Genomic DNA, 12,845 nt, shown 5'->3' with positions numbered 1-12,845 from the left:
ACCCCCAAAATGAAAAACAAAAGAGTCAATCCTGAACTTTTAGGAAAAGTTAAAAAAAAAAAAAAAAGGGGGGGGGGGAGGACAGAGCAGTGGACAGCTGGTTAGGACAGGTTTGACCTGTGTCTCTGTTACCTGAGGTCTGGTCCATGAGCCAGTGGCATCAGCATCGCCTGGAAGCCTGTGAAAAATGCAGGCTCTCAGACCCCATCTGGACATATTGACAAAACCTCTAGGTGTATCTTGTGGGTTGAGGTTTAGAAACGCTGCTGTCCTTCTTTCTTCATCCAAGAAGTATTTCAGGGCCCTCCCTGGTGGCCCAAGGGGTTAAGTCTCAGCATTACGAAGCTGTCCGCAGCTACTGCATCACGAGTTCGATCCCCAGCCAGGGAGTGATCCACATGGTGCAGCTGACCTCTCCTGTCTCCCTGCTGCTCAGTGTGTTTCGGTAGATTCACCTGTTCTCTGCTCCCCACTCTCTCTGGTGAATCCTCTCACCCCCTGCATCTCTAGCCTAGACCCCAGTTCTTATATGCACAAGTAAATAAAAATAAAGAACTATTTCAGGAGCGTTTCTCAAAGGGCAGGTGTTGGGGGAATGAATGAAACCCACATGAATGAAAATAACATGGGCTCTGGCCCCTTGGAGGGTACAATTTGTGGAGGAGCCCCAAGATACGTAAATAAACAAACAAACACGTAATTACAAGTTGTAATAACTGCCATTAAGGAAGTGAAAATATATCAGTGATCCCGGGATAAAGAAACGTTGCCAGGCAAACAACAGCCCTAGAGAAGGAGCTGGGGACAGACACAGGGGCGCCTCTCTAGGGAGGCTTTGAGCGAGAAGGCAGGTGATCCTTGATGTAACTGGGAGATTCCAGAAGGGACGCCCTTGGTCTGGTCTAGGATCACAGAGAGAGTGGGAGCTCGTGAGAGCTGGAGGCCAGTGCCTGGACAGGACAGCCACCTGCTCAATGTAGCATCTCCCAGAGGCGGCCCAAGGGTGCGCTTCCACTCACCCCGATTCCAGCACTGAGAACAGTCTCAGGTCCCCACTCTTCCCCCTTGCTCCAGAGGGATAAAAGTCCCTCTGGCCCTGTGGCCTGGGAACGGTGACCCCAGCACTGCCTTCATGGAGGTCCTGGATTTGGGGATCAGAAAGTTGGCCGCTGAGCTTTTTGCTAAAAATGAAGGAAAATGTTTTGTGTTATTTTCCGCTTTCATTAGTTTCATTTTCTTCCTGTGATAACCTGCCTCCAGCTCCTTGGGGAGGACCCCTGCTGGCCCTCCAAATCCCTGCCCGAGGGGGCGCACAGTGGGGTGGCGCTCAGAGTTGAAGGAAGTCTGGGAAGCGGAGGGGAGGGGAGGGGAGAGAGGGATTGGAGATGTTTTCCCCAAACTTGCACAATCCTGGGGATCGCCTGGAGGGGCAAAGAGGGGAGAGGCTGCAAGATAAAAGCTCACATTCCAGGTCCCACCTCCCCAGAGGACACCTTCTGCCCTGCAGATGGGGGTGGCCTGGCCGTGAGGGGGGCTGGAGGGACAGGGGACTGGGGGGGCAGGGCCCTGCAGGGTCAGGGACTAGGGATTCTGTCTTCAGAAGTGAAGAGCTGAGCCTCCGGTGAAGGTGGATGGGACAGGTCGAGGAGTACAGATTGGCAGAGAACTGCAGAATATATATATATTTTTTCAAAAAAAAAAATTGTGTGCAGAACAGCAGATGCAAAGCAGAACTAGGGGGTCTTTGAGCATCCACCGCCTGCCTGGCCCCTGGGGAGCTCGTCCAAGGACATCGAAGGTCATGACGGGACTTAGCGGGAAGCCTGTTTTCCTGCCTGAGGAGTGCCTAAAATGACCTGGGAAGGCTAAAAACAAAAACCCCACACAGTGGTTCCCAGAGTATCCTTCCTCAGGTTTTGATGTTCGAGAAAGTGGCCCAGACAATGGCACTCTTCAGTAGCACCCCTCAAACCAAACTGCAGGGCTGAGGCAGGAAGGATGTCAAGATTCCTCCGAAGCTGAACCCCAAGCCCTCCCTGCCCCTCCGAGTGGGGACCCTGTCGCCCGTCTCAGGGGGCTCGCCAGCATCGCAGCCCTCACCTCTCCCAGCCCGCTGAACCAGACCCCGCATCTGGGCGCCTGTGCCGCAGGTCACATGAGCACCTCACTCTCCACTGGGGATCAGAGGGGTCCGTCCACTACTGGGATCCCAGGAGGCAAGGAGGGTGGACAAGTACGAGCGGACAGTAGAAGGCACGCGCTGGCCGGGGCCATCTGGAGGCGCTCAGCTGTCAGCAGAGGCCTGGGTGAGTGAGCCTCTGGGCCTCACGGGCCCTTGACAAAGGTGCAGCCAAGTCCTGACCACCCAGGCTGACATCTGCCCCGTGAGCAACAGACATCTGGCAGCCAGGACGTGGGCTCCGGAGATACCTGGGCGTGGGATTCAGCACCTCAGGTCCTGCACCGCGAAGGCCACAGAGGTTGGGCAAGAGGGCACCATCTGCCCCTGAGGGGGCGGCTGGAGGTTAGGACAGGGGTTCTGGCGGCTGGGCGGCCGGACGCACCTCACACCCGGCCCCCCTGCTGACCGGCAGCCCGCTGCCCCAGGAGGGAGCCCAGACAAGCAGCTTAAACAACGCCCAGGTCTGGAGCTTACAAGCCAGAGATGAGGGGTCAGCGGGTTAGAGGGGCCTCTTCCCCCGCGTCTTCACATCATCCGCCCTGCGTGTGTGTCTGTCCTAACCTCCTCTTACAACATCGGCAGTGACACTGGATTAGGATCGGCCCTCGTGGCCCCATTTGACTTCAGTTACCTCTCCAGAGACAGTCACATTCTGACTCTGCGGGTCAGGACTTCAGGGGTAGAATTCTGGGGGTGACTCCAGTCTGCTTCTAACAACCTCCCTAATTGTGGCGCTTACATAGGTTTCTCTACCCTCACCCTCACCCTCACCTCGTCCGGGAAAGGGCATGACGGTGCTGCTCTCTGTGGAGAGGTTTAGCAGCGCAGAGTGTAAGAAAACTCCAGGTTTGCTTGCTTAGAGGCAACGGCTTCTAGGCATTTGAAAAGCACTGTTTTGCTTCCGTTGGAGTTATTTTTTCACCCTTCCTAGAGAGAGAGAGAGACTTGGTATCAATTTATAGTCGCCATAAAATATTTTTAATAAGATTTTTTAAGTGAAAAGCACAGATTGATTTTTTTTTTTAATCAAGAAAACATGGTCAGGCAACTTCAGAAAGAGCCAGATGGTCCATATTGTTGGTCTGGGGTTCTCTGGGGCTCAGCAGCCCACCCTCAACCCCACCATCAACCTGTCACTGTGTTCCAATAAAACTTTATTCACAAAAGTAGGTTTAACATTATAAAGACCACTGAAATAATAGCAGAGGACGTACTGGACCAGCAGTGACCCTTAGGAGGTACGGAGGTGACCGGAGCTCAGGAAAAACGAATGAACCAGGTGATCAAGAAAGCAGGGGAGCACAGGGGAGGCCTCTGAGGTCTCCGCCCAGTTGTTCTTCCCACTCGGCAGCCCACAGCACTCTCTCAGGGCTCCAAGGAAATGCTTCTGGGATTTAATATCTTATCTTTCCAGGTGTTTCTGGTCCTCCCGGAGGCCCAGGACAGACCAGGAGTGCCCTCCTGAGACCAGGAGACCGGAAAGCCCTTGAGCCAAAATTCTTGCTTCTCTCCCCCTCGCCCCCCCCCAAAGGAACTAACTGTCTTTTGGCTTGTCAAGTTGCCTGTGATTAAAATCACGGAGCCCAGTGGCAGCCACCAGTAAAGCAGCCACACACACCTCAGCCAGAGCCCTGTCTGCCAGCTTCCCAAAGCATCCACAGGACTGAAGACGGAAAGAAGCTGGAGGGCAGGCGTATTCCTACACTTCCTAAGGAGAAACTGACTCCTGGCTTGGCAAAACGCAAGTGCTAAAGCGCTAAACTGTCCTCAGCGTTTCCCCTCTGCTCCTCCCCCACGCCCATCTCTGGGCCCCCACTGGGCCCCTGAGTGGGCCTGACTGACGCACCTTGCTCCTTACCGCAGGATTTATCCCTAGGGAAGCAGAGGCCCAGGCAAGACCATGCAGAAGGTGGCAGAGCGCAGCCCCAAAGGGGTCTGTGTAGCCCCGCACCCCTCTCTCGCCCCACTGAGCTCTCTGTCCTCACTGGCCTCTGCCCCTCCTCTTGTCTCCACCCAGTCTCTGTGGTGCAGGCCCCCCATTCCCGCCCAGAACGCATCCTCCATGCCCTCGACCAAGAAGTGAGAGGCTTCCAGAAAGTCCCGCTCAAGTCACGTCGACCCGGCACCCCCTTGGCTCCCGGAAGGATGCCACGGAGTCTTTGGGTCTCTTGAGTTGGTGGCCCCAAGCCCAGAGTGGTTGCTGACTGGGCCAGGGAGACCGGCTGTCTCCCTGGAGTGCCTTCCCTCAGGGCGGGGGTTGCACAGCTCACTCTCTTGCCAGCCCAACACCCCAAACTCACCCAACCAGTCTGACCACACCACTGACATGCCAACTGGATCCGTTTGGGCAGCGTGTGGGCAGGACCCAGCTCGTCCTCACCTGCCCTCCCATCCGCCCACCTCCGGGTGCTTCAGCGCCAGGGGCGGCGGCTCTTCGTCTGCACGTGACATGTTTTCTCACAGAGAAGCAGATCCTCTTCCTGAAAGCTTGAAGGGGGGCTGGGAGGGGCTCGTCACTGGGGATCCCCTGCCCCTGGGGCAACTTGGCTCAGAGTGTGAGAAGGGACCCCACAAAGCCCAGGTGTGTGAATTGGAGGGAGCCGGAGAACTCTGCTCCCCCAGGGCAGGAGGACCAGGCTGAGTTGTGGTGTGGGCTTCCCTTTTGCCGCCTGAAAATAAGAATTCACTCACTGCCTCTGACGTTTCCCCAGGAGGGTTCCTTGAGGTGAAACTTAATCTGTCGCCTCATTCATTCATTCATTCTCTCATTCAAACGTTATTCCCCGAGCACCAGTCAAGTGATACGACCCAGTAGCAGCTGGGGAAGAGGGTTGGGGGACAAGAGACTCAGAAAAGAGCACTCATGGGGCTCACATCAAGTGGGAGAGGCAGCCAGGGAGAAGCGAACAAGTCAGTCAGCGAGATCACCTGCCCCACCAATATGAGCATGGAGAAAATGCCATGGGGGCGTGGTGGACACCAGCCCGATGGACATCACGCAGGGGCACCTCGGAAGGACACCGCTGAGGGAGGCTGAGACAAGAAGGAGCCTCAGAGGAAGACAGGCCTGGAACAGAGTGTTCCTAACAGCGGGAACAGCCAGTGCAAACGTCCTGGGGTGAGAAGGAGTTTGCCCTGTGTGCAAATCTGAAAGGTGAAGGTGTTGCCGGGACTAAGTGAATGATGGAGGAAGTGTAGGAAATGAGGTCAGGGGAGTGGGCGGGATTCTGGATTCTGAATGTAGCTGCAGGGTTTTGCACGCCTGGGAGGAGTCTGAAATGGGCTTCACCCACCTCCCTCCCTCCCATCTCCCTGGAACTGGGACTCAAGCTTGGTGAGGGGCACTGGGTTGTCTGTGTCTCATACCCACCCCATGGGCAGGGGAAGGCTAGGACAGTCAATTCTGTACAAGACAGCCAAGGGCCGTTCCCTAAGGTGAATGAGTGCGTTATGGAGCACAGGAAGGGTCCCGGGCATGGCACAGGCAGAAGGTTCAGAAGATGCTGTGCCCCGAGCCCTCAGCCCCGCTGGCCTACGTCAACCTTTTCCTGCGGAGCCCCGTGGACTAGCATCTCCCTCCCCCACCCTCGAGTGCCTGTGGCCTTTGGTGGTGGTGAAAGACCAAACTGACGCCATGGCAGGCTTCAGAATGCTTCTGAACCAGCCAGGCCTAAGTTTCGGATATCAGCAAGGTGCCAAGGCCGAGTTTAACGGTAATGTCCTAATCTTGCTCGTCCCATAGCAACAGCCAATCAGCAAGTAGGCAAGGGACCAGTGCATATCAGGAAAATGCCAGATGTCCTAAGGTAGGTGGCCGAGTAGCTAAGGTCACATCTCACATGCATAGATCAGCCAGGTTAAGACAAGATGACTTTGTTCAGTGTCCACCAATCAATGTACTGCCGAGCAAAAACTCCCCTCTGCTCGGCTGAAACTCCCGTCTTCTGTAATAAAAACCCTGCCTGCCCTGAGCTCGGGGCTCTCAGCTTCGGCTGCTGCGTGGCTGCATGTCGGGAGCCCAGGCTCGAGCTTGCAATAAAGACCCTCATGTGCTTTGCATCGGAATCGGTTCCTTGGTGGTCTTTGGGAAACTCAAAACCTGGCACAACAGTGGCACCCATTTGCCTCTTAAGAGAACCAGAGGTGGGGAGCCGTCCAGGACCCACTGCCATCACACACTGGAAAGGAGGTGATGGGGTGGGCCGGGGGCTTCTGGTCTACCCACTCTCTGGCCTCCTGCTTCTGCCTTTAGGGATCCCTGTTCCCCTGCCCCCTCCCGCCCTCTCAGGGTGTGGCCACAAGGTAATGAGATGGATTTTCTCAGCCTTGTGCAATCCAGCCCAGGGCTGCACCTCAGCTTCATCTTTCCCACAGCCGGCCAGCACTGGCGGGCTCAGCCTGACCCCCGTGTGACCTGGGCCTGATCACATAGCCTCGCCGGGCTTCATTTTCTCATCTGTAAAATGTGAATACTGCTACTACCTGCCTCATGGGGCTGTGGGAAGATTAGGGAGGTGAAATATTTCAAACATCAGAAAAATCTGCGGTGGCATTGCCCTTGGCACGGTGATGCACGCGTTCCCAAACCCCGTGTTGCCTGAAGCGCTCCTTCCCTCCCACACGCCCTGCTTTGAAACTCTATCGATGTCTTTTGATCCTTTATTCAGCCAACACTTACTGAACATTTGCCAGGTCCAGAAACACTCAGCAAACAGGCCAGACAAGGTCCCTGCCCTCAAGGAGTTTGTTTTCTAGAGGCACAGATAGACCATTCGGACAGAAAAGAAATCCACAAATAAGACACTTTGAATAGTGACAGTGTTAGAAAGAAGGTGTCCGACGAGGTGAGAGAAACAGTGATGGGGGCTGTTTTAGGTAGGGTGACCTGGGAAGGTCTTTGAAGGGTGACAGGAAGAAGGGAAGATTTCCAGCCATGGAAGAAAATTTCATGCAAAGGAAATAACCAGCAAGTGCAAAGGCCCTGGGGTTGAGAGAGCTGAGTGTGTTTGAGGAAAGGCAGGATGCTGTCGTATCCGAAGTGAGACGAGGGAGAGGAGAAATCAGAGAGGCCAGCAGGAGCTGTTATAGAACCCCCCAATTCTGTTAGAGAACAAAACCTGTTATAGGAGAGCAAATCTGTTAGAGGACAGGGGGAGAGAAACACCCCTGAAACCCCAAAAACCTGCCTGCTCTAAGTGGGTTCTGCCATCCGCCGCAACAAGACAAAACATATAAAACTTCAATGAAAAGGGACTTTAATACTGTTGGGAGTGACCAAATGCGGAGATTTACTGAGGCACAGGATAAGGGCAATAATAAATCAGGCCTTGCATCCAAAGGTGATAAGGCGGTAATAAATTGGGCCTTGCATCTAATTAACGGGTCCTTGCTTTGGGATGGGACTAGATGAAGGTGATAACGAACTGGGCCTCACATCAAGGCCACAGCGATGAGTCACCCCTTTGGAATCTGAGCTTAGGACCTACATAAGAGACCCTTCCCCCTTATTGGGTTGGCAGTAGCTGCGGACCCTACTCTTGGGCTCTGTCTCAGCTGCTGTCCGAGAGCAATAAATTGTTTGCTCAGCCTCTCTGCCTTTCGTCTGTCTTTTCTGCGGCCTGTCACAGAATTTGGGACAAAACAGCAGGGAACCTGGAACTTCCCTTTTTCCTACGAACCCCCCTGTTACAGAGCCACAGTAATGACCTCACATCAGCTGGGAACTTGGTTTGATTTTCAGGAGGCAGGAGGCCTACCAACAGTTGAATCAGGGCATGACCCACCCCAGGCGTGTTTTCCAAAGGTCACTCCGGCTGCTGTGAGAAGAAAGAAATGAAAGGGACAAGACTGGAGGGGAGCGGTGGGTTCTGAGGCTCTAGAGAAGAGGTGGGGAGGGGAACCCTAAATGATGCACTGAGCAGGAACTTGGGGAGACCCCTGGCAGCCCCAGTCTGGGAGCTGGGCTCACACCTAGCCGGCTCCTGTTGTGGGCCAAGCTGCCTCTCCAGGAGGCAACAGGAGACCTGCCTGAGACCCGAGAGCGCCAGGGGCAGGCAGAGCTGAAACAGCCCCACCTCAGCTGGCCTCCAGGGCCCACCTGTGCTCACTCAGCCACACCAGGGCTCCCTGACCTCTTCCCACCTCCAGGAAGAGCCCAGGGCAGAAATCCGGCCCTGCCCACCCTGGGCTGCAGGCTGATAACCTCCCGGAGGGGAAGCGTTTGTTTGGGAGGAAATGGTGCAGAATGAGGCAGTGGCCACGCTTAAAATAGTTCTGGGGCCTCTTTTCCAGGCCTGAGCTTGGAGCCAGAGGGCCGAGGTCTCCTGATGAAGAAGCTGGGGGCTTCCTGGGCACGGAGGCCTGGCTCATTGGGCTCCCTGCCCCAGGAGTTTCAGGTTCTCCATCAGGGCCACATCTGGGGTCTGCATGGGCAATCGGGGACCAACTCCTAATCTACAGCTCCGGGCTTGGGCTTAGGGGACCATCAGGGTCCCACGCTGGGTCTTTGGATCTGCAGGTTGGCCTCTCCTGTCCCTGCTTCCTTCTTCAACCTGGCATTTTCTCGCCCCATCCTACCCCAGTCATGGGAGCTAGCCAGCAAACCCAAGGGAGGGGACCCCAGTACTAGCCTTTTTAAAACAGCTCCCCAGGAAGTCCTAATAGACAATCAGTGCAGTGAACCCCTGCTTCAGAAAGTTCCCAATTCTGTGTTCCTTTTGTGAACCTGAGTCTGGCCTCACCCTGGGCCAATGGGGCCAGGATCAAAGAGGGTGGGGTCCAGGCAGGAGGTTCTTTAAAACTCCCCGGGTGATTCTGAAAGGCAGTCCAGGTGGAGACTCCATCAGCCAGCGCTCAGACAGGAGGCCCTCACAATGACCACTTCTGAGCCGGGAGTCCTCTCTGGCCAGCCACACAGATGCAAATCAGAGGCGAGGGCTTTGAGGACTCAGTGCCCTGCTTAGAAGATGGATGGGCTTGAAAAGGGGGGGCTGGGTCCTTAGGAACGTGATGCTGCTGACAACCAGCAAGGAAATGGGGATGGAGGACAATAAGTTCAAGGAACTAGAGCCACCGACAACCTCCATGAGACTGGAGGCAGATCTCCCCTCGCAGGGCAGCCATCCCAGGCCAGGCAGGTGCATTGATTCGGGCAGATGAAAAGAATCTTGGAGCCCTCAGTAGACTTAACAGGCCTTTGTTGCTGAGGCAGGAGACCAGGCCTACAAGCAGACCAGCAGGCTGGGGGCAGGGAGGCAGGGAGGCTGGGAGGTAGGGAGGCTGGGGGGGGAGGCTGGGGGGCAGGGAGGCTGGGAGGCTGGGGGGCAGGCAGCAACCAAGCCTCTCAGCCCCCATGATCTCCATGACCCCTCCCACCCCACCCCCCTCTCTGATCTCTCTCTGCTCTGCCCAGGCATCAGTCTTCATAGGTGCATGCAGCCCGCGCTCTCTGGCTTCTCGGCCTGCGGTCCGTATTCACGGTGTGCACACCCTGTGCTCACACTCCCCAGTGCTTTTGCAAGAATATGATGCCACGTGTGGGTGACGCAACCTTGGAGGGAAACACAGCTGCAGTTGGTGCCATGGGGCGGGTGTCGGGGCAAAAAGAGCCTGAGTACACCCATTTATTTTCCTTACAGACCTCGAGACAAAAGCTGACACCTTGAGTTCGGGCTTGAGTTCAGCCTTGTGGGGCCCAGAGCAGAGACAAAGTATTCCCACCCTCTGGGCCCCACTTCAGACCTATAGAACGGGGGCTCCAATACATGGGTGTTGTTTAATGCTGTGAAGTGGGGGATCTGTTATGCAGCTGCAGAAAATCAGTTCACTTACAAGGTGAAGAAGGAGCTGACTCACAGCCCTCAGACAAGGCTTTCCTCAAAGCACCCCAAGGGGGGAACCCCAAAAAGAGAGAAGGGGGACGAGGCTGGGGGCCAAAGAGGCCAGGCAGACTGGTCAGACGCCACGGTGGGCACAGGTGGGGTGGGAGCCCCTCAGGACCCCGGGGCCGAGTGTAAGAGGTCCTTCCCCAATGCCACAGTCTGCAGGCAGGAGGGACGGATTTGGGACACTCGAGGCCCACCAATACCCCCCACAACCACCCCGTGGTCTGGGGAGCCCCAGGAATGTAAGTCCCCTTCAGCAAGGACCTCGCCGACTGCACTTTGGGAGTGGGAGCAGGTCAGAGGGGGGCCCTATGGGCCCTAGGTGCGAGCCAGCCAGAGCTCACCTGCACTTGGCCTCTTCTCCTTTATCTCCCCCTCTGCATCTTTCTGTCTTTTGTGAGGGTTTCTGGGGTGGTCCCTGGCCCTTGTTAAGTCATTTGAAACCACAGCACCCTTTTCTGAGGTGACGTTCCACCAGTGGCTAACACACCTGACCCAGGTCCCTCCACTCACCACCAGACCGTGTGTTCCTCTGCGCCCTTACCACCGCCTGGAAGCACCTGTATCTCATGTATCTCCCTGCTATCTGCTGAGAACGAGGCCCACGAGGGCAGAGCCCGGGGCTGTCTGCCCCCTCATCTGCTGGACTGAGTGCCCGAGGTACGAGGAGAGCCCAGGCCCCCCCAGAGGGAGGAGAGGGCACTGTTCGGGCCCCTGCCTTCCTGGCTGTCCCTCTGCACCCCCAGACCCCGCCGGGGCTCGGCTGACAGCCGCCCTACCCCATCCCCGGCGAGTTCTCTGATGCTCCAGGGATCTGAGCTCCGAGAGACAGGACGGTGGGCAAGGCCAGTGGCCCTGAGCTCCTGGGGCCTGGCCCGCTCTGCAGTGCCCGTTGGCCTGACCACTTGCACAGGGCCGGCGGCAGGCCAGTGTTTCATCTCAGGTGCACTGGGGCTCGGGACTGTCTCACACCCAGGACGGCTGCCAGGCGCCCGCCGGTCAGAGCTCGCTCACCCCGCCAGGACTCCGACGGCTCGGACGGGGCTGGCAGCTCGCAGGCTGTCTGAGCCCACAGGGGCTGAGCCCGCAGTGTGCCAACCCGGCCGGTGGGGGCTGTCAGCAGCTACAAGCACCCGAGGCTGGGCGAAGTGGCCGGGCAGATAAGACACCCTGTGCCCTGTCCTCTGATGGGGGGTGGGGGGAAGGGGGGAGGCACCACAGGACACAGACTGGCCAGGGGTGGGCGTGGGGGGGCGGGGGCTGGGCTCCGCAGCCCAGAGCCTGTCTCCTCGCCACACCCCCGATTCAGGAGAACCTTCTTCCAGGGAGGGAGGCTCCTGCCCCGCTGGAGATTCCACCTTCCTGCCGCTCTGCCACTTCAATCTGGAGCTATTTGCCTGTGCTCTTGGGTGTGGATTCCAGGCCCAGAACTCAGACTCAGCTATTGAGGCCAGGACGCGGGGCCTCCTGTCTCTGGGCCCCGTCCGGGCCGCTGGCTTGCGTCTGCCGGGCGGCAGGCAAGGGTGCGGCCGATACTGTCCTGCCCAGCATTCAGGGAGATGGCAGGCCAGATTGCCCGCCTCGCCCCTCCCCACTCCCCAGGAGCCCTCCACGAGGAGCAAAACTCGCCAGCCTTTCTAGGGGGCAGCCCAGCCTTTCTAGGGGGCAGCCCAGGTTGCCTCTGCCCCGTCTCGCACACAGCAGGCGCTCAGAGCGTTTGGGAGGCTGTGGAGGCCTTGGCCTGGACAGAGCCACCCCCTGGCCCGGCTCCCCAGCCCTCTTCTGGGCAGAGCATTGTTGCAATTCCTGCAGGTTCAGTGTCTCTGTTTGCCGTCAATGTCAGCCTCACCAGGAGCCGTCCACTCCTCCGAGGCCTGCTGGGGCCCGGGGTGCTGACCCTGGGGCCAGACAGTAGTGGAGCCCCCAGGCCCTCAGGATCTGCTATGTTGGACACCCCCACCCTGCAGTTTCCACCTGGAATTCCACGACCAGGAGGGGGGTGTCAGGCCCAGGAGCGCCACGCAGCTCCACCCAGGCTCCAGCGCCTCCTTGCTCTTCCCTCTGCAGGATGTGAGGACCGATGGGGTGCCCCTCCCAGGAGCCACCTCTTCTTCTCTCTGATCACACAAGCTGCTTCCCGCCCCCCACCTCCAACCGCCCCCGTACACACCCTCTCCTTCTCAGGATCTCGCTCTGGAGCCAGACAGCTTGGGTTTGACCCTGACTGCCCATCTCTAGCTGTGTGGCCTTGGGCAGGTCACTTACACCCTCTGTGTCTTTGCTTTCTCATCCGCAAAGTGGAGGGTTGGAGACATTCCTCCCAGAGTGGGGAGACTCGATCTGACTCCGCGTGGCTTCTAGGAAGCAGCGGAGGGGGCAGGTGAGGCAGTCAGAGCTGCCTTCTCCCCAGAGCTGTCTGTCATCTTCGCTGTCCACCTTCCTGTCTCTGGAGAAATACCCACAGTGCTGTGGGTGTCAGAACCCTGGCACCTAGCACCAAGCTTTGATTCACAAACCAAGTGCAGCTGGGTTAGCCACCCATGAGCACGGGGCTGTCGTGGCTCCGGGTGGGCACAGTGACCAAGACTGTGGCACTTTGAGCCAGCCTGAGGGCGTCTGAGCTGCAGAAGCTATGGGGCGGCCGGTGCTCGCTAGAGCATTCCACAAGTGCCCTCACCTGCATTTAGAGAACTGCCTGACATTTTCAAAGAAAAGCTTTTTCTGGGGCCTCCCTGACAGCACAGAGGTTGAAGACAGCCAGCACTGTGGCACAAGTTCGA

The sequence above is a fragment of the Condylura cristata genome, unplaced genomic scaffold (assembly GCF_000260355.1).
Source record: "Condylura cristata isolate star-nosed mole 26May11 unplaced genomic scaffold, ConCri1.0 scaffold00032, whole genome shotgun sequence".
Classification (NCBI taxonomy): domain Eukaryota; kingdom Metazoa; phylum Chordata; class Mammalia; order Eulipotyphla; family Talpidae; genus Condylura; species Condylura cristata.
The sequence above is the reverse complement of the archived record's forward strand: the minus strand, read 5'-3'. Positions refer to the sequence as shown.